The 22,305-nt window shown below is 40.8% G+C and overlaps 1 long non-coding RNA gene across 1 annotated transcript; it reads right to left on the bottom strand.

The window, feature by feature from the left end:
• Positions 1-107: 107 nt before the first annotated feature.
• Positions 108-22,027, bottom strand: LOC114012640 (uncharacterized). The gene is made up of 6 exons (XR_003555232.2): positions 21,650-22,027; positions 16,271-16,396; positions 14,673-14,781; positions 10,428-10,670; positions 2,860-2,968; positions 108-1,095 (listed from the first exon to the last, which is right to left on the bottom strand). It is a non-coding gene; the product is annotated as an uncharacterized LOC114012640 (long non-coding RNA).
• Between the last annotated feature and the right edge of the window lie 278 nt (positions 22,028-22,305).

Raw genomic sequence — 22,305 nt, 5'->3', positions numbered from 1 at the left:
AGAACTGTGGAGCCTAAACCAAGCTGCCACCATGATTCACAGAAAAAAAAAAAAAAAAAAAAAAAAAAGCAGGGGCTTGCAACACAGCTATTTACAACAGCCTGGCACACAGCACACAACCTGCTCTCCTGCTTGCACAGTCAAGGATGTGCAAGCCCACATTTGACCTTAGCTTCATGGCAGGCTAAGAGTACACGTGTGGTTTGGTACTCGGGGGACACAGGGCAGTTGTTAAGGCCCTTGAGCATCTCTGGAATGGAACCAAACCAGGTGACCCAAAGGTGCCTTCCTGGAGCAATAGCCTCTTCCCAGAGACCAGCTTCTCTTCTTTAACTTCCCCCATGAGTTTATCTCTCCACAGCTTCTCCATATAGAGGAGCCTTAAGTAGCTCTTCTTCAGCTCTTTAGCTTGGGAGAAAAGGATGCCAGCTATCTTGAAATCCAGCAGTGAGCCTTCCATCAAAACCTGTTTAACACAAGGCGTATTCATGGGCCACACAGGTCTATTCTTAGCAGAAAACTTTGTGTCTGTCACAGGATAGTTATCTTCTTTTTCATAAATGCAACCACAGAAAAATCACATTCAGTTTAATTAAACAGTAAGCTTCACCCTTTTCCCAAGAATTAAAGAGGTTTCAAATACGGTGGCAAAACCAGACTTCTCTAGATCTCAGAACAAATGAAGCCAAGGCCCCGGAGACAAGTATTCTTGGAATCCCCCCCAAAAAAATTAAGGAAAAAGATGTAGGCAATTCTATGATAAGAGATCAGAGGTCAGATCTGATAGAGCAAACGGACTATTTTTGTTCTTTCTCAAAAAACAAGCAGGACGATCTGGTCAGGATTCCTCAAAAAAATTGTGCAAGAACTAACTTTCTTCAGAAACAGAATGGCAGGTAGTATCCCTCTTCTCAAGCATCTGTTCTGCTTTCCCAGCTAATGTATTTTTAAGCACAGTATTGATCAGCTTTGATTCAATAGCAAGTTTTCCTGTGACTACTCACCCATAACGATGAAGATTTTTCCTCTTCAAATGCAAATAAGCAGCAATATAATTTCAGAACAGTAGGTATCAAACCATACGATGACTTGTACCTGGAAATTAACAGTTCAGAAAGAAAAAGAAAAAAATATTATTTATTCTTAATAAAACCAGATTTAAATACTTCTCTTTTTTTATACCTACTTTTTTAATGCCATCCCTGACCTTCATACTAATAATGGCTGTAGGTATCTAAACTGGGTAGCTGATAGAGACACAAAGAGGTTCAGAACCAAGTTACAGGGTGCTGTGCTGTAACGCTGGCTGGTGACTCAGCCCCACGCAGCTGCTTGCTCACAGTGGGATGGGAAAGAGAATCGGAAAAGTAAAAGTGAGAAAACTCATGGGCTGAGATAAAGACAGTTCAACAGGCAAAGCAAAAGCCATGCACACCAGCAAAGCAAAACAAGGAATTCATCCACCAGTGCCCATGGGCAGGTGGGTGTTCAGCCATCCCCAGGGAAGCCGGGCTCCATCGCCCATAATAGTGACTTGGGAAGACAAACATCCCCACCTGCCTTCTTCCCCCAGTTTATGACACCATATGGTATGGAATATCCCTTTGGCTAGTTCGGGTCACCTGTCCTGGCTGTGTCCCCTCCCAATTTCTTGCCCTCTCGCTGGCAGGGCTCGAGGAACTGAAACGTCTTTGACTTAGTACAAACATCACCCAACAAGGACCAAACCTATCGGTGTGCTATCAACACTGTTCTCACACCAAATCCAAAACACAGCACCGTACCAGCTACTAAGAAGAAACTTAGCTCCGTCTCAGCTGAAACCAGCACACAGTGGTAAGTACCAGCCATATTTCATTTAACTCTGTGTGAAACACCTAGTTTGCCTGACCTCAGCAACCTTTTGTGTTTCTTTTAGAGCACAGAACAGTTTCCATTTTCTTAAAAGTGGTGCCACTAATGGAAAGAACTCAGTGCTACTCATTGAGCATGATTTCTAATACAATTCATCTGTCACTAGAGCAAATTTGTAGCACAATGAAAAATGAGTGGCGTAGTTTCATACTGGAGACTTTTCACTAGCTATTTCATTCCTGTGGTCTGAAAATGCTTATAATTAAATCTGACAGACACAAGAAATTACTTAACATGAGGCTCACACAACACAGGCTCCCGAGAAAGGCCAGAACAGCAGATACTCCCGTTTCAGGCTCCTTTTGCTTCTCGATGAACAGTGACACGAGCATGTTATTGCACGAGCACTATTTATTGATTGAATGACTCCAGGCTCTGGTACAGTCTCCTTACATGAGGCATTCGGCTGCCGCGAGGCTATGCAGCACGGAGGAGGGCGGCACGGGAGGCAGGATGCTATCCCTGTGCCAGCTAGTGAGCACCAGGGTACCCTACAGCTGACATACAGGTGAAAAAAGACTGTGTTCACTTTCTGCCCCTCCTGGCAACAATGCTAGGTTCTGTTTGTTTTCCATTTCTCCACCTCTTTCACACCAACCACAGAGTAAGAAAGGAGCATAACGGAGAGACCTTGGGAAGTTCTGACAAACCAAACTTTTATTTTTGAAGCTGCATCTGCATCCACGATTTCTGCAAGTGCACGGTGAGACCAACAGGAGGACAAAGAGGCACCTGGAAAGTACAACGTTATTCCACTGCCTTCGAGTCAGCTTCTCAATTCTTTCCTTTGTGTGCAAGAGTTCAATGAGCCTAAAAGAGCATTTCTTATTAGAAATGTTAAGAACTGCTTAAAAAAAACCCCACAGTGGTGTAGGAGCAGGAATCAGAATTTTGCGTAATGGATACACAAATATTTTAACAGTGAAGCTGGTGACATCGACTTACTTTTTACTCCACAACTTGCTTTTGCTTTCTTCCCTTATGGTCTTCTGTGTGTTGTACATATGCTCTTCCAGTGTGAGGTTGTGGTGGCAATATGGACAGCAGCCCTCACCTGCAACAATAAGTGAGCCTTTACTTACACCGTCTATATCCCATGCCCCTTAAAGATGCTGAATTGTTTGCTTGTGTGGTGGTGTTTTTTGAGGAGTATGTGATTTAGAAAACATGCTTGCTTGCTCAAAATGCTGAACAACTTCACAGTGTCTCACAGGGAGGAAATATAACTAATAGTCATCTTTTTAAACTGGCACATGAGTAGCAATAGTGCCTCATGCAGTGTAATTGCTGCTGTTTCAAAAGGTGACTGTAAGCACGGATGCCTATATGGCACCCTGCTGGCTGTATGCTATTTGAAAGTTGCTGTGGTTTTGTGTGATTTTCTTTTTTTTTTTTTTTGCTTTTATCTTCTCTGTAAAAGCAACAGTTTGACTTTAAAGCAGAGCCTGGCAGGCAATTTAACTTACCAGTGACAAAACTGCGGTCTCTTATAGTGTCTGATATCAGAAAAGAGCAAAGAAAAGGGAGATAAATTCTGAGAATTATAACCCCCCCAAATTCTAAATTCCTGTGGCTCTTCGTAAAAAGACAGCTATGCAAGGCAGAAGCAGACAATTCATTTCTTCTGAATCATTTATTACTGCCATTTCCCCAAGCAATGTATCTAGATTATCCACTGTCACCTCAAACAGGTTCACAGGGTGATGGGTTAACTCGGGTTGGGGGGAACCTAAGGAGATCACTCCTGCTAAAGCAGAGGCAGCCATGAACATGGGGATTTTAAAAAACAAATCTCCCACTTCTTTTTGTTTATATCTTAAACACCACATGTAACTAGAAAGCAGCCTCCTTCTCATCCAGCTTTTGAAAACAAATACATCTTAATGTTTTGGGTTTTTTCCCTGTTTAAAATACAAGGGTATTTATTTAACGATGACAGAATATGAAGCTTTCCTATCATCCGGTACTCAGAGGAGGATGCAGGGAAAGAAAACCCTCTCTTGGTAAATAGATACATTAGCACATACAAGAGAGGACATGTGGTGACAATGGAAATGCTGATATATGATTTGTACCAGTTAACTCCAGGGAAAACAGGTAAAGCCTGCTATTGCTTTCAACAGAGTTATGGTTTTACCATATGGAATTACAATGATGTAAACCCAGACTAAGTGAGCTCATAATCCGTCTTTTAAATCTAGTCAAAAGACGTGTTGGGGAGAGGTAACATTGACCAGTAATTATGGTTTGACTGAGACAGTATTACAAACGAGAAGTAGCAGAACAGCTCAGAAAAAAAAAAATTCTCCACTAACCCAAACCTCCCTCAAACCAAAATCTTTATTTGCAGATCTCACTTGGTTTGCCATGCTGTTGTTCACATATAGCAAACTTGACTTTAAGCCCAGGAGAGCTTAAGAGTTCCTAGGAAAGAAAGTGGCTCAACAACAGAGTAATAAAAAGCTAAGAAACTCCGCATCATGCGCTGAGCTCGGAACCGAATGTCTGCCCAGGGAGTGAGCTAATGCACAATGTGATGAAGTAGGAAGTTGCTAATGACAGACAAGCTCCAAACTGAATTGTTACTGGGGAGTCTCAAGTGCCTATCAGATGAAAAAATAATTGCAGCAAAGGAAAATATAAGAAAACATCAGGAAAAGAAAAAAAAAAAAGACTATTCTTATGCTGTATTGGATGTGGAATGGTCTCCCCTAGCGAAGAGCGCTTGCCTCATATCTTGAGTCACTTTTCCAAAGTTTTGTTAAAACAATTGTAAATACACCTCTTAAAAAAAACAGAATTGCATTGGCGGGGGGAAAGACACAGTAATCCAAAGGGTCTTTTCTATCTCTAATTACCATGACCTCAGCTGGACATGCCCAAAAACTTTTAGAGAGGAATGTGTGTTAACATTTACATGAGGACATGGGCCCCTGGGGAGATGAATGCATAATTGCTCCAGCAAAGAAACACCACCTAACTAGTCAGGAATGAAAAGACATTGTACACACAGCCAGTATTAGTCCAGTCGGGAAATTTCTTGTCTTTTCTTATTTTTTAATTACCATCAGCAGCCTTCCAGTGTAATCCAGGTGATCAATTTCAACTATGTTTCCTAGCCCAGTTAGCAAGGAACCTCCCTGATTTCAAGTCTCCTTAAAGTTCAGATTAACAGTTTAATTTAGCAATATTTTATAATGATTAAAAAAAAAAAAACACAACAAAAACAACAGATAAGCAAAAGGCTCTTTTGGGAAGAAATTGCAGCATGTTTCAGATATTCTTTTCACTGAATATGCCCGCCCTCCAAAAAACAATGCCCGTAGTAATCAGGGTTGACTGAACTCCTATTGTTAACACTACTTAAATCAAAAAGAATTTTTCAAGCAGCGTTATAAATATTTATATGTTGTCTACTGGAACATTTTTAGCTGCAAAAAAAAGCTTTTGGCAAAAATATTTCTATTTTTGCTTAGTTTTCTAATATTATATAAAATTGTTACCAAAGGTTTTCAAAAGCATTATATGTAAGTTTTTTGTTTACAGCTTTCAATTCAACAGGCACATAAAAATGTCATGAGAGATTAAAAAAACCAACAAACTTCAAACCACATCCATTAAACATTTCCTGAGAGGGAAAAGGAATTACTGACATTTTTATTGTTTTATTTTTAATAATAAGAAAGCACAACTGTTTTGTTTCAACAGCAAGTTCTGAGGACTTGTCAGAACAAACATTACTAAGCACTAACGTGCTGATAGTTGACTGCAATTAGATTCAGCCTTCCTAACTGAAGAGCTTATTGGTATAATCAATGTAAATCTACGTGGTTAAACCAAATTGAAGGATTAACATCAAAATCAGCACGGGATCATATAACCAGATGAAACCGTAGGCATACTACATCACTGGCTTTTAGTATCCGAGGCAAAGACCTGGGAATAATATCAAGAATGGAGTTTTGAGCAAGGTGAGGAGGCTTCCCTGGCCTCAGCTTGACATGGAGCTGAAATCAGGGAAAGGTTTTGTAGTTTTAAAGGTTTTTTTGCACCCCAAAACCTGCCCACCACCATCAAGGCAGCGCTCAGCCCTGAAACTTGCTGAGACTGAAAGCACTGGAAAAGCGCTTAACCTGCAGACATAAGCCTCTGGCTCTCGCTATCAACATTGTCAGTGCTGAAGATAAATATCTGAAGAGAACAAAATTTACAGTTTGGGATTTTTCTGGTGTTGAAATGATAAGGGAAAAAAATCCTGCCTGGTACTCCGCAGTGATATAACTTTTTTTTTTAGTCATTAATAGCATCCAAATTGCCTTAAAAGCTATGATAGGGAAAGGGTAATTTGAAAGAAAGATCAGAGTATGAACTTCTACCCAGTCTCTGAGGGAGGTGGAGATTTTTTTATTATCATAATCATCATTACTTTGTTATTGTCTTGAGATTAGTCTTAACGACAAGAGCTATTTTTGAAACCAAAACAACAAGTGAAAAATGCTTGGGTAGAGAGCCAAGGTTTCCTAGGGCACTGTTCCTTAGCTTGGTATTTAGACATTCTAGAAAACACTTAAAAAAATAAGTAAATTGCTTTATAGCTTTTTTCTTTAAAGCAATATAGCTGCTAGCCACAGTGCAACACTGCTCGGTGAGGCTGAACCACACCTGGGGTGGAGATGCACATCTGCAGCGGAGCTTGGGGTGGCAGCTCCAGCATCAGCACCGCTGCACCAGCATCAGCACCAGCATCAGCACACCTTCCGCACCCTGCTTTGGTCAGAGACCCACCCAACCATGCTTTTTTACCATCCTTAACTGCTTAGCAGCATCTCTAATCCCAGATATGCAGCCCAAGTAGAAGTGCAGTAGGTACAATAAATCGCTCCTTTCTTCTCTTTTCCCTAAGAGACCCTTGACAACTCTATAATTTGGATCTTATGCTTTATATTGGCCAGCCTATACCCACTAAAAGCATGATTATATTTTTTTTCCTGAAGTCACCATAGGTCTATACACTGCAGAGACTTCACGTGTACACTCATATATGTAAGTATCCTACAAATCACCATACACATGCATATGCTCCCTGCAGACTGTGTTTGCACACAAGCAATGCTCTTCTAAAACGCAGCTAGACTGTTTTTTGAAAATATCAAACTTAGTAGATTGCACAAGATAGATGCATATCAGCAAGGAATTTAAGTATGTACCCCAACTTTAACTCATTGAAAACAACATGTGTGCAGCTGAATATATGTTTACCCATCTTGCTAAACTGGAAACTGTAAGATTTGCAAGGAACTGCTACAAAATAAATTAGGAATTTCTTGTTCCATTTTCTCAGTTGGGAAGGCATAGTTAAAGATTGGAATGGCAGTGTAATGAATGTAAGATGAAAGATATTTTTCTGTGTCATGAAAATTCTCATGAATAAAAAAATTACAACTGACGTTTTTTCTAGAGATGGTTAGGGAAATTAAAGAGTTTTTGCTATCAGCAAAATGTGTTTTTTAGAGGGTCATTCCTCTGTGTAGGGGAGATAGTGGGCACCTGTTCCCAAAAATATAATGGCTTGACTTGTGTCCTTAATTAAGATAATTAAGTGCATACTGGATTAAAAATGCTGTTCTACAGGGATCCTGCCAAGCCTACAAATGTCTTAATGTCTACAGTGTTACCATTCAAGAACTGCAAGATGGTTTGGCAATGAATTCCTAAAAAGGGATTGTTTATTTTCTTCCTCTCAAAACTCATTTTTTAAAAAGCCCAAAATAAAAAGGCACACAAAAAAACCCCTGGCATCTGCCCAACTGTATGTTGGAAATAAATTATGAATTTGCACTTTGCAAAGTGCAAATTCAGCCCGTGTTTTGGAAGCCAGGGGTTTTATGGGTTGCCCTTTGTGTGTCGCTGAGCTCCTCTGCACCTGTTTCATACTGTACATACTTGGAATTTTTCTGTATTCTTTATCATTTCAAAGACAGGAATATAAACAACCCTGCTTTTCCTGCGATGACTGCCTCTCTGTGTGTATGTATATGCATCACTGAAACTTCCTAGACTCCAGTGCTGTTTTCTCTTGCCAGACACCCCTGTGGGTCTTCCTGAACAGCAGGCACTTTTTCAATAGCAACTTGGAGATACTGGCGGAGAACAGAAGGTCATTTTCTAAGACAGGATGCCAAGAGGACAGGAATTGAATGGTGCTGGCTGGCCACGAGACGCCATGCAAATCAAGAATGCAGTGTGGTCCCCAGGGAAATAGTTTATGAGCCTGGAGTATATGATAAACCTGCAACCAAAGCCTTCTTAGGCAACTGCGATAACAATGTGTCACATTCCAGAGCAGTTAAAAACAAAGGTTGTAAAAGCCCCTGCAAAGCAGCATTCCCTTAGACATTTGGGCTTTCAAGGAAAAGGAAAGATTTGGCAAGTTTTGTCACTTCTGGCTATTTTCTGAAAACAAAACAGAACAGTTTAGGGTTAGTCCCTCTCAAAACCCCCAAGCAAGTAACAGCAGAAAGCAGTTCTAAGATTCGCTAATCTTTAACAGGTTAAAAAATACGTATATGCACCCACAACACTGAAAATTAAGTAAATGCCACAACACAAGTGGTAAACGGATATTTCCATAGTATATTACAAATAACTACCTGCCTGAATGTAGTGTTAGCCACCAGCTAGGAAGATTAAACCCATGTCTTTAAATTAGCTTTCATACCCTGTTCATTTAAGCATCTTTCATAGATAAGGAGTCAGTTCATTGCTGTTCATAAATTGAGCATCAACAGTCCAAGATACTTGCTGCTTCTATTTGCCATTGCGCAGTGACTAGTCTGTGCAAACAAGCAGATCATGAATTAACTGCAACGAGTATTTGTTGTTCACCATTAATTATTGATGTTGACTGACTGGCCAAGTCCCAGGCTGCGGGAGACAGGCTTGGATGGAATGGGAGACCAAACAAAACACCCTTGTGAAGGTGACAGACAAAATCCTGCCATGCATGTATGAAGTATGTGATGCAGCAGATTTCACAGGAGAAGCATGACTCATGGTGTCCTACGAACCAAGGAAGGAAAGATCAAGAGTGCCTCAGAATTCAGAAAGCAAATACATTGCACTTTTGTGAATCAGATCAAGTTTACTACCTCACTCTGCTTTCAACCTTGAGGTTTGCTGCTTCCCTTTCAGATCCGAAGCACCCGAAAGCTCATTTGCTTCTTTGTTCCAGATATTCCTGCCAATAGCAGTACAAACTACACAGATCTTTCTGGTGTTGCTTTGTAAAAATTCTTTGATATCATCAAAGATCAGTTCTCCCGAGCAGAGTATTACAGTGCACCTCACAACACACCACTTCAACAGCAGGATAAAGGCCTTTGTGATGGAGATGATTAGCTGAAGTGTACAAACAAACAGCCAAAAAAATGCAGAGCATAAGAGCAGAAAAATAGTTTGGAAAAAAAGCACCCAGATTATTCTATGCCAGGTAAGAAAGCTGTATTTAAAAAAAAAAACAAAACAAACAAACAAAAAAAAAACCCAACAACCAAAAAAAGTGCTGGGAAGACAGCCAAGACAGCAGCTGTGTCAAGGCTATGTCTTTCACAGAGAACCCAAGAATTAGTAGAGCTGTGAAGTCAGGCTAAGGGAAGCACTGCCTCCTTAGTCTGCAAAGGCATCCAGAATGCCTACATGGGTGAGTACAAAACACACATCCACAACAGAAAACAGCTACCAAGAGAGCCCCTAGGAAAGGATCTGCTGCGCAAGTGTGTAATGCTGACCAGAAAACCATCAAGGTTCAAATGCAGTGGGTGTCCTGCACAGTAAGCTCTCTCTCTGGCACTGTTTCTTAAGGCATCTTTTTGCCTGGCTGTCAGTACTGCTGTTTATGTAGTGCTTTATTTCTAACACCATTTACATGACAACCTCTCACAGACCTCAGAAGGCACTGTTTAGACTACCATATTTAAAAAATTAAATAAAGATTAGCAAGTTACCAGGCATTCTCATCTTGCAAGGACCGAAAATTATCCGCAAGCGCTCTAGCAGCCTCTAATTAAGAATACCAAAAGTGTCAGCCTGATCAGAGAAAGTGCTAAAAAGCTATTTAACAAGTGCAATTTGCCTGCATAACTGTTTCCTGAAGAAAAAGCCAAAGGTTGCGATTAATTCTGCTTTCTGTTTTCAGCAGTGCATTTAAGGCGATCAGCCCTTTGCTTCACTGGTAACCCACATACTGACAAAGCTTTCCCCTTCTCCTCTGCCCCACAGCTGTGCTTCCGAAGGAACACGGAGCCAGAGAAATAAAGTTGCAATGTCACTCACCCGCTTCCATAGGCTGTTCCTTCCCCCCCCTCCCCAAACAACGTCTGTCCACAGCAGTGTGCCCGCTCTGGAGAGACAGCAGAAGCTGTCCGGCCAACGGGCAGTTGAAAGCGCTTCGTGGTTTGGGAAGTCGGGATGTTCTGCTGTTCCCATGACCAGAGCGAATGCAGCCCTCCAAGTACCTGAGCCAGGCAGGAATCACGGGTCTCCTTCCCTCCATCCCGCGCCCCCTCCACAGCTCCCAGGCAGCCCGGTGGTTTTCCACTGAAGTTCAAATCTCCAGGTGATTCTTCCACTCAGATTTCTCGCAGGCCCCAGAGATGAGTCTGAATCCCATGTTCGGATTTGCAACCTCAGTTTTCCCCAGCATTCAGAGTTGCTCACGGGAAAAACAAGGACAGCACATTGGAATGGTGAAACAAAGCCTGCAAACAGAAATAGATCAATTTTCTGTGCAGATACCACTTATAGCTGAACGTATGCATTAATCACAAATCTATTATAGAGTCAACTCTTGGTTTCTGCTTCCTCATGCTAAAAAAACATCCTACACAATTATTTCCTATATGATTCTTTCCTTCCTACCCACCCCAGCCACTGCCCTTCCTGGTAGCGTGCCAGTTTTGTTATTGTTCAAAGGTGAAAAACAAAAAAAAACTACCCCAGGAACTCACTTTGGCCAGGCTTCACCTAAAATGTTTAATTTAAGAAGAGTGAAGCAGCCTGGTACAGGGGCCTCCACACAGGGCCAGTAGCCCTGACACGGCACAGAAAATCACACACATCACCCTTCCTTCCATTTACTTTACAGTGATGGAGCTGACAGTCCTGCAAGTACAGAAAGCCGCTCACATTCAAGAAAGTTAAAAATATGCACTTACACTTGTGATTAACTTCCAGGCAAATAATAATGAGGTTGCCATGAGGATGCCGTGGGGTTTGAGAATAAAAAGGGGAGTGAGCCATTCAGTCCTGAATGGAAGTGATGCTTCCCTCCCACATAGCCTCAACACACAGCTAAAGATTTTCTCCATTTATACAATTTGTGGAAAAAATTTAACTAGGCATCTAGGTTGCCCAGGGGCAACCTACAGCTTCTGTAAAGCCACCTACAAAATGAAGCTGAATAATGAAGCTCTGATTATTTGTACCAGCTGGAGACCTGCTCCCCCAAGGATCATTGGCACTCTGTAAAAATCCCACTGTTGAAATTTCACGCTTCCCTTTTCAGCTTACAAGATCAATGTCCTGGTGCTTTGTTTTATTTTATTTTTTTTTTCTAAGAAAATAAGCATCAACTGTATGGAAGCGAATTAGCCTTCATTCAAACTACGTTTTGCAAAAGGTCTGATTTTATTCAGTGCCACCCAGAAGACAGACAGTGATCTTATATATGAGAGTGATCTTATTATATATGAGAGCCGGATCTATTGTCTAGGTTTAATTAGCTGATTATTAAACTTCCCATTTCTGTTATTGCAGATCCTTAATTCATTTCCTAGCACGATGTGCTTTAAAAAATGTTTTCCAAAGAAAGCAGAAGACATTTCTATTCATTCTAATTGTTCAGGAAATTAAAACATGCCAAATATTTTCCAGCTAATTAGCTTGAAATACCTCATTTCTCACTGCTGTAACTGACCTGTAACATCTTTCTCCCTCTCTCTCTAAATCACCAACTGCTCGTTTGCTTCCTTTCACCATCCCACATCACTCAGCAACCTTTTCCACTGGACATTCCCTCTCACCAGTTGTTCATTTGCCCATAAGAAAACATACCCTAACCGACACATTGGGCTTTTTTCTTTCCAGATATTGATCATGGTGTACTGCTGGTGATGGCAAAAGTCACTTCTGGAGGACTAGAAGGTGCCGCTTCGTCTAGGCGAAGGGCGGTAGGGGTGTGCAACATGCCACCACACTGCCGGCACAGCTAGGTAGAACGGTGAACAACTGCTACTTCATTTTCACTGGATTCTTTAAATATTGTAAACGTGGAGAGTGGGAGGAAAGGTGAAAAGTTTTAGGACTTTGTCATTGCTGCTTTAGCCAGTCATTAGTGTGATCAAACACTTTTTGGAAGGCATCTGGGTCTTTAGATATCTCTGTCAGCATCGTATAGGACCCATCAATTAAGTCTCCCGCAAGCTGACCATTAGCACACCAGTTTCAGATGTTGGTTTTAACAACACTTGTCTACACATAATCTAGGTGAACCATTCCCACCTAATTGTGTATGCAGACCCTCTTACTTCAGAATTAATTATTTTTCAACCTAATTTCACATCATGGAAAACATCCATAGGAAGCCAGGCCCTACACATCTTACCTTGCAAGCCCCTCTGGTTTTTGAAGAGTTTGAGATTCTGCCTGTCCATAGGCAATTTGTTTATGTAGCCGTTGCACATGGTATGTTTTATCCTTCACCAGAGCCTGAACCGCTATCACAAGAGTAAAGATTTAAAACTAAAGTTGACCTCTACTTTTGACACTGGATCAATGCACCCATGAAGCGTGCAGCAACAACGAACGAGTGAAATGCATTTGTTAATGTATGGTTTGCTTTTACTGCTGCTTCAGCAAAACATGGAGCGCTTGCTTACAAATGTCAGTGGCACAAAGCATCTACCCAAAAGTCTATCCATGAAAATAAATCAGAGCCTGTTTAAAATCACTGTAATTCTCCTGAAGAGCTTGCAAATGCTATTCAGTAATGAGAGAGGGAATACTCTCTCTACACATAAATAAGATGCCACAGAAAATAGCAATGGAACTTCCTCATATTTCTCTTCCCTACCCCTTCAGCCCTTGTGATACCACTGCCCCGGGAAAATGAAGAAAGAAAATTTCTTCTTACAGGAAGAAACTGCCAAGCCCGTTCAATACACATAATCTTTCAAAGTACACTAATAGCTTCTTCTGGTGGCATTTGCAATACGAACAGTCATCTGCAAAGGATGAAATCATCAATATATTTCAAAATACATCCTGGGTCATTGAAAAGTTTTCAAATGGCATGAGTGTCTGGGGTTTTTGGTGGTGGGGTGGTTTTTTTTCTTATTATTTTTTTCTTTTGAAGTGTCATTTGGCTTAGGAAAAATGTACCAGAGATTTTAGGATATGTAACTCATCAAAAGTAAATTTAAAACACTATATTTGCTAACTAAAGCTGTGATAGTGCTCATCTAGCTAAGGAATATTGTCAACTTAAGCCATTATCCTAGAACTGCTGTTTTCTAAGACAACCCCAGGTCTCAGAATGAAACATGAGGGCACACCAACAGATCTTTTCCCCTTTCTCCACTCTAGCTGCAACACAATGGTCTCGTGGCAGTAAAGCAAATGAATAACAATACCCTGTAGACACCCTTGCAGAAATCTTCCACATCTTCATCTTGAATTTCCCTACTGCTCCCTAGCAGATTGCCTTTCCTAGAGTACCAAGGAACAAGGAGGAGAGATTTTGCTACTCTATGCCCAAATGATTCCTAAAAACCAAGAACTACATTCTCTGTACAGATGCCCTTTTGTCTGGCATGAGTCAGTTATCCCCTTTCTCTTCTATAGCTAAAAGAGTCATAAATGCATTCAGACAGCTACTGCACGTCCTTAGGGCACCTGGAAAAAGGTTCCCATGGGTAGGGAGCAAACAATAACTTTGCTTGCCCTTAGTATAATATTGGGTTTTCTTTTAATTCTTATCTTGCATAGATTTTATTTTTAAAAGTTCGTTTTAGGCTGTTTGATTTCTGTCTCAAGCTGCATGAAGGAAAGGTTCTCTTTTCCATAGCCCATTTAAGGAATCCAGCCGATAAGATGCAGCCAAAAGCAAATTTGGAGAAGAGAAATATTTGACAGTGCTTATGCTTAACATCGTATTTGTAATATCAACTGTCCCAGGCAGCCCAAGACAAATAATTTTGGATATTTTGAGGCAAGCTTTATTGGAAGTGGGGGAGGAGGGGGAAATTATGCAGGGACATGCAAAAGCAGCTGTAATTCCATATCAGAACATAAATCAAACCACTAAAAAAAGTGTCATCTTAATTAAAAAATGGGAAGCCAGAGAGAAGCCTCCAGCGGGAATTAAAAGGTATTTGAAAGAAAATTATCCTCAATGGAAAAAAAGGCACATAGTCTGCACAGGTGCCAGCCAACATACAGCATGAATATGACCTGGCAGACTACTGAAATTTAGAAACCCTTAAAAACCTGTTCAGAGCAACTGAGTAGCATCGTGTGTGATGCAGGACTGGTACGCACCAGGAATTGCTCCTTCACTCCAGCTTGCTTTACCCTAACTAGTATGTATGTATGAGAGAGAGCGTGCCTAGTGGATTTTTGCTTCATATCAAAAGACCTCAGCTGGTCGCAGCAATGAAAAAAAAAAAAATACATCCCGTATTTTTACTTAATCTCATACTCACTGTAAAGATTGAGTTAGAGGAGGCCAGGGGAACCAGAAGGGAGCAGGGAGCAGTGCAGGTCGGTAAGAGCCTTCCAGAAGAGCGCTGCTGCAAAACCCACATCAAGAACCTGTGAACCAGAAGGCAACAGAGTAGCACCTGTTGGTGAGCTTGAAGTATTGAGAAGCAAGCTGGCCCCAAAGGGGGTCCCACCTAAAGCTTAGGTCAGGCTTTTAGGACACACTTTATACAAAAGCAGAGACTACGCAGGTGCCGGGGAGATCTGGCAGAATATTCACTGCAGTAGAAAGGAGCACCCAAAGCTAACACCAAGTTCACTTTTTGCAGGGCTCTTTTTCACTAAGGACTAGTCATAAATGTTATGACCCACCACCTCATCCCCCAAAATTGCACATGCTTTTACATTCTCGAGCTCTCAGCCTTCGTCTTCATACAACCATACATGCCAAGCGATTCAGCCATGCCCCTATTAAATTACAGGTTTGTGAAACTGAGCCTGGAAAGGGAAATTTCCTGGCAATTACAGAAGAGAAGCTGGAAAGATCAATCGATATAACCTGGTCATGACCCATCTATTAGTCAGAGGAAGTAATTGGGCAGATAATGTTACCATCACTAATGCTTTCACACAGGTGCAGCACCAGCTGCTTCTGCTCTTTTTGGCATGGGGCTATTAGATGTTCAGCTTTAAGTCCCTAATTTAGGTATAGGGTGAAATTAGTAGGTTCAACCCTTATGAACCAAGGGAGACCAGTGTCAAACATCTGAAGGAAGGTCAGCAGAAGACTAAAGAAGCCTGATACCGGGCTGTACCTCGTCGACATTTGGTTTAAGATGTGTAATAGCCACTTTATCAAACAGCAACTATATTCTTCCAAGTCTCAAATGGACATTTTTATAGTTGGATAGGGTTCATTGTTTAGCTAACACAGAGACTTCGCTAAAAGAGACCATCCCCTTCTCTCACATGGACATCCAAAGTCAGGGGCAACAATCCCTTGTTCAGCCATAGCTCCAGGTTTCCATACTGACTGAGGTGCTGATGGGTGCTGGGTATGCTGCACTGTTTGCTCCCAGAAGATGGCTATCAGCACTCATCCCACCTGTGCTTCCAGAACTTCAGTCTGACCTTCAGGTATGGACTTGTTTGGCAATAGATCAGGCTATATTTAGACTTTCGTTTGTTTGCTTTGTTTTTAAACATAGGCATTATTTCTTCAAAACCCACAGCTCTATGAGTTTCATGTTCAAAATTGGAACTGTTTGAACCTAATGAATTTTCTTCTACTTCTAAGGTAGTATTTTTGACAGCAGGAACAACAGCCCATCATGCAACCTGTGGCATTTAATAAATGCTTGTTTTACTCTTGCTGTTTAATTATTGGGGTAATAAATCTCTCCCTTACAGTTCATTTAAAGTACCTTTCAAACACACGATCCACATACTACATTGTTTGTGCTCAGAGGCCCCTTAGCAAAAGCAAGAACATTCAACTATTGCATTGCAAACTTCCTAGAAAACTCACTATTCAGACCTACGGTAAAAGGCAGAATATTGCTGTTCTTGGCATTGTTGTAAGTTTACAACAGGGACTCACCATTTATTTTTCCAACTGGAAGTTTCCACAGGATATCTCAAAGATGTTTATAGCTTAGATTTAACCCTGTTGAAATAATTAGTTGGATGACTTCAGTTAGCAGAAGCACTCCAAAGAATGTGTAGCCTGGTTGGAAAAAAAAAAAAAAAAAACACAAAAAACCAAACCCACACCTTTTAAATTAAGAGATCTGAAGTATTTTTTATATTATTAACCTACTGAAATCTGTACTCAGAAGCTGACAAAAGTAAACATGAAGGTGCAACTATCCTACTGATCCAAAAAGGAATTCACTTCAAATACAAAGGCTGAAGTCCTTCCTCCTGCCCCCACCCCAACTCATTGCAGGATAATATACTATTATAAAATAAATAAAAATAGCATGAACAAACTTGTCTGCTATGTTCATTAATACTATACCATAGCATGCTTCTCAATCAAGATACAAACCGTCAGGTACAGAAGGCAGTGCAAGTGCTGCTATTTCTATTGTGACGGTGGCAAAAAGTTTCAATGAAGACTGAGATTGCACATTAAAACAAATTGTGTAAAGAAAAGCCCCTTCTGCATTCAGTCACCTAGTCTTTCTGATCCAAAACAGGGTTGAGGTTTGGGTTTTGGTATTTTGGTGTTTGGGTTTTGGATTTTGGGGGGGGGGGGCGGGGGGGGTTGGTGGATTTTTTTGTGTTGTTTTTGTTGTTTTGTGGGTGGTGGCATTTGGTTTCTTTGAAAATGTATATATAAAGAAAATATATTCTACAACACTGCGTCCTCAGATCACTATGTTTGAAAACCAATCTGCCAAAAGGATAACCTGGTCTGGAAAATACTGAGCAGAAAAGTGATAATCATCAAGTCCAAGACAGACTAACTGGATGGTTCAAGTATCTGTTTTTAAGAGGTCTTCTGAGAGGTGGAGTCAGGCTTGAAGTCGTAAGTCTTAAATACAAAATTGAGTGGCTCAGCCCTGGGCATAGGCAATCACTTCAATTATGTGACTCTTCAGGCAGATAAGTGAAAGTCTGGAGGTCTGAATTCTTATATCAGGAATTTCAGGCAGTTTCCTTTTCCACTGTAATAGCTAGCGGAGTTGAAGTTCACTACAGGACTGTCTGGAATCTTCCCCATGGGACATTAAGTCCTGCAAAATAGCTCTAGTTCCAGTGGGAACTGGTAAATTTCTCTTGCAGCTAACTTTGAGATATTCATGTAATTTTGACTGATAGCAGTTGCTTAGACCCACCAGTCGAGGTATTAGTTGACCAAGACCATCTCTCTGTGCAAAGAAACTACTCTGACTGCCAAACACACGGTTAGTCCTTTGCAAAGATTAACATGCACAACCCTGTCTTGGCACTGAAGTGTTTCTTCTTCAAGTATCTCCTACCTGAAACAGAACTCTTGAAGTTCTGGAGGTGGGAGAAATGAGATATACAAGTCTATAACTCACATTAAAAAAACCCACAACCACAGACCAGCACCCTACCACCCACTGCACCGCATTTCTCAGTGTTTGGTTTGTTGGGTTTTTTTGTGGTGGTGGGTTTTTTCCCCTCGACCAAATGGGCAATCTGTTTAACATTACACAAACTAATCACTACTGCTACCCAGAGAATGGCAGACAAGTAGGATAACATTAAAAAAGGGGTTTCTTTACTATGATAGGATGCAGTAACAAGCTGAAGGATAATTAGGTCTCTTCAATTTCCCCATCCTAGAGCTAGGGAGAAGAAAACTGCAAGAAAACCTTTGCACATCAGTTATTCTCGTAGATACAACTGCCAAAGATGCCAACTTGTTAAAGTTGGGTATGTAAGACTCAAAAGGGAATTCATTAAAACAAAAATGTTCAGAGGACAGTAGAAGAAAAGGGTCAACAGAGCTGTAGCATGAAATTTTCCCTTTTTTTTTTTCTTTCTGTTCACAATGTTTTCTTGTGCAGGAAAATGGCCAACGCTATCTACACAAAACTGAAGAATTAGCATTTGAATTTTGTTCACATCTTAATACATCTGAAATCTCAGCTTTGGAAACACGTTTCATATTTAGAAGCAGAGGAATCTGACCAAATAGAAAGCCAAAGGGGAGTTCACTTTCCAAAACACACAATGGAACGATAGCAAGTTTTAATGCCATGGCTACACGCTGACCGAGGTGAGCCTAAAGCTGGCCTGGGCGAGTCTGAGTTGGGACTTGCACTAGCAAATACAGAAGACAAAAACATCACATCCCATTCCTGAAAAAATCCCAGTTTTACAGGCCCACTTTGTTGGTCTGTAAGAGGTGCCAAGTTAGAGCTGCACTGCATGGGAAAAAAGAAGGTGTACCGGAGCAAGCACCGGCTGGAGCAAGTCCAACAGAAGCCAAGTCTCAAGGAGAGATTCCCTTCTGTCCCAGTTTGTTGCCCACTCCCATTTTTACTGTTTCCTTACTACCTGTCACCAGGCAGAAATTTTTGCCCTGGATTTCCAAACCAACACACTACCACTCTGTTCTATTTTTAAAGAACTCATTTCTTCTGCTGGTCATTTAAAAAAGTCATTTAACGTTTAAGTTTTCCAGCTCTGTATTTTCTCATCTACTCTTTAGTCTTTATTTTGACTTTTAAAAAGTATTCATGTTGTGTAGCACAATGTTAGACATGCTACCAACCATAAATAATAAATAATGCCTTCAGTACTGGGCATCATAAGCAAAGATAAAGTTGAAAGGCAAAAGATGCGGATGAATAGTTTCAGTTTGCCCTAAGCCTTTAAATGCTAAGACTTTTTACCTTTGTAGACATAATATTCAGAAGTAGCATTAAAACAGAATTATTGCTTTAGTCATTCCCTAGAAGTGCAGTGAGGGAGGAAAGGGGGAGAGAAGGGAGGAGAAAGAGAGATGCACAGGCTAAGCCCACCATCTAGTGACAGAACTTCAGTTTTGCAGGTGGTTTGCTTAAATATTAGACAAGTTACTGTGCCAGGGAAACAAATCATCCAAACTTCTTACAATAATAATCCTTAAATGTAAGGATTATATATATTCCTTCACGATTAGGAAGAAATTCAAAGCATATAATCTATAGCAGTGAGGTACTTCATACTTGGTTCTTTTTGTTGGCCTGTTTTAAAAACAATCAAGAACAAATATTTTCTTGCATTTGTGGAAGGTTAATTTAGCAAAGCACCTGTTCCAACATTCCCTAAACTAACAATACAGATAACAAGAAGTTAAATATTATTTGAACCTGAACATTTAAAAAATAAATTATTTTGCCATTACTCAACAGAGGCAGTTTTCTGAACTGTTGGGACCTCAAAAAACACAGAATAAGAACTCCCCGAGAGAGGAAGCATTCCTCCTCCATGAGGGCACCGGCCCTGGGCATGTACCTTCCTACAGTATGAAGATGCTTCATGAAGTATGAAAATTCTCTAGAATTTGTCCCTAATTCTTCCAGCAAAATACATTATTCTTTTCTTTCGTATCTCACTACTTTCCTTCCCTCCCCATATAACACTGCCATCATCCAAAATGGTAAACTTGAGGCGTGATCTTTGATGTAGAGACCTACATTTTTATGTTCCAAATAATAAATCTCTCCTACACACAGGACAGACGTGTCGGAAACTAGCCTTTCAGATGAAGCTCCTGTCACCTACCTTCTTGTTACTGCACTACCTTTTTCCCCCACTCCTGAGACATGCACCTTTCCTTGTTCCCTTCCTTTCACACACTACAGAGCCTTGCCATAACCCAGCGCATCCTAGTCTTGGGCACCCCATCCCTTGCACTGCCCCTCCATCCCATCTAAGTTCCATGCTTTTGCTTCAAGGTATTCCATAGCTGGTACCACTCCAGCCATCTTATATACCAACAGGGTATGTTCACCCACATCCAATGGGCTTATCATGTTGCTATCCAGCAGCCATTAACTTCTCAAACCCTGTTATGCTTTATCCTTAACCACCCAAGTTACTTAGCTTTGTGATAAAAGGTTAAATTATGGCTTTTAAAAAATAATTATTTAAACCCTACCATTTTAGCATGCCGAACAACGCTGTCTATCACCTCGTACTTCCCATCCTGTCTTTAGAGGACTGCTTTCTACCGCCTTACACTTAATCCTAGCCTGTTAGCAGCAGGTGAGCACGCTAGCACAGCAGGGGAACAGTCACAGGGACTCAAGCTCTAGGCTGTCCAGTGCTAGAAACCAGGCTGCACACCTCTCCCAGGTATGGCTGAACAAAAAGTGAAGCAATGGTTCATGCTGAATAGTTAAGAGGACAACAAATAACATCTAAATCCTAGTGAGGGAGGGCACTAGGAATTGCACTACACGCAGCAGCTACGCCCAGCAAGCTTGTGAAACAGAAAGGCGTGCATTAGCTGCAGCTGCTGCAGCACTGAAGAAAGAGTGCAGGCATTAGAAACTTCCTTTTTCTGAGACAGCTTTTTTATTTTTTAATAGCTCCAAGGACAGTTTAGACAGCTCTGAAGTAAAATGCAACCAATGTACAAAGGTACTGCTCAGCTGACATTTAGGTGCTGTGCAATGGAATAGCTTTGTCTGGTTTTGGAACACTACGCATTAAGTAGGAAGCTATATGCTCAGACAATTAATTACTCTGGCTCACCGTCTACTGATAAAAATTTAAGCTGCTATTCCACAACAATATTTTCATTCAGCTTTCAATGATTTTTAAAAAATCTCTGCTACTGCTAAGATCTCTCACGCCTGGAATGTCAGTAATCAGTGCTATTCTGTAATCCGTCAGCGCAGTTGGGCTGATACAGGCCATAATTAATTGGGACAAATGGAACATATTTGAAATAAAAATCAGGTCTTCGTGCTCTGAATAATTTAAACACGTATCCTATTTTACAGCGGAACAAGCTCCATCTACACTACACTTCTGTGCCCAAGCTTCCTAGAAATACTTTAAAAAGAGAAATAACAGGTATTATTCTTAAAAAGAGGGTAAACCCCACACACACACTATTTACACAAGTATAGCCAGTTCAACTAAACACTGACATACATATAAATTCTGTATTATACATCTATATCCACATGTATTATGTAGACATGTTATGTATTTTATAATAAATAAAACACATTAATTTAGGGTTTTATTCTGGTAAAATTCACCTTACCAGGCTAGTTTCAGTATTTTAAAGATTAAACTATTTCTTTTGTATCAGAAAAAGTGAAACCGATTTAAAAACCTTTCTGTGAAAAGAAAATGTATCTTAAAAATAAACACATCTGATTTGTCAAGAAGGAAAACGTGCCCAAACTAGTTCCGAATGAGCTGTTTAGGCATGCTAGAAATGGCATTTGGACATCCTTCCCAGAGGGAAGGCTCCAGTTTGGGAGCAGAGATGACTTACCTCGGAGCAGCTCTGGCACTTTCCGCTCCTGCTGTACCCCTGGTTCCTGATTTGGACACAGCTCAGTTTTCCACAGATGTTCCTGCAGCGGCCAGGGCAGGCAGCCAGGCATCCCTGCTGCGGTCAGAGGCGGATCCCAAAGGTACCCAGATGTTCTGCAGAGGCACCGAGCCCACGCAGGGTACAAAATTAAAGTAGCTACTTGCTTCTGGCAGTGGCTCTGAAAGCTTAGATTTTTGCACAATATGGCACTGTATTTTACACAAGTTCTCTAGAGTTTATAATCAGAAGATTCAGGCATTGTGAATCTTTTCCTCCAGACTGATTTCCCTTCTTGTGCCTCCACCGCTTGCAATAAAATCTTAATTTGAAAGCAACTTTAATTTACAAAAAACAAACAAAACCCCCAACACCCACCCACTTCCCAAAAACAAAACCAACCACCAAACCTCAAAGACACCCAGCAAAAAAACCTCCCACCACTACTTCAAGACATAGCAACCTGGTTTTTACACTCTATTTAGAGCCCCTTAAGCTCTTCATGAGAAATTAGCTACTGTGATGCCTTCTCTAAAAGCAGTACTTTCAGTCTGCATGGAAGAGATACAGATTTACTGGTGAACATTCTCAAACTGATTTAATAAAATCTAAAGCAA

Source organism: Falco peregrinus, chromosome 3 (genome assembly GCF_023634155.1).
Source record: "Falco peregrinus isolate bFalPer1 chromosome 3, bFalPer1.pri, whole genome shotgun sequence".
NCBI lineage: Eukaryota > Metazoa > Chordata > Aves > Falconiformes > Falconidae > Falco > Falco peregrinus.
This window is presented reverse-complemented; position numbering and strand designations above follow the sequence as displayed.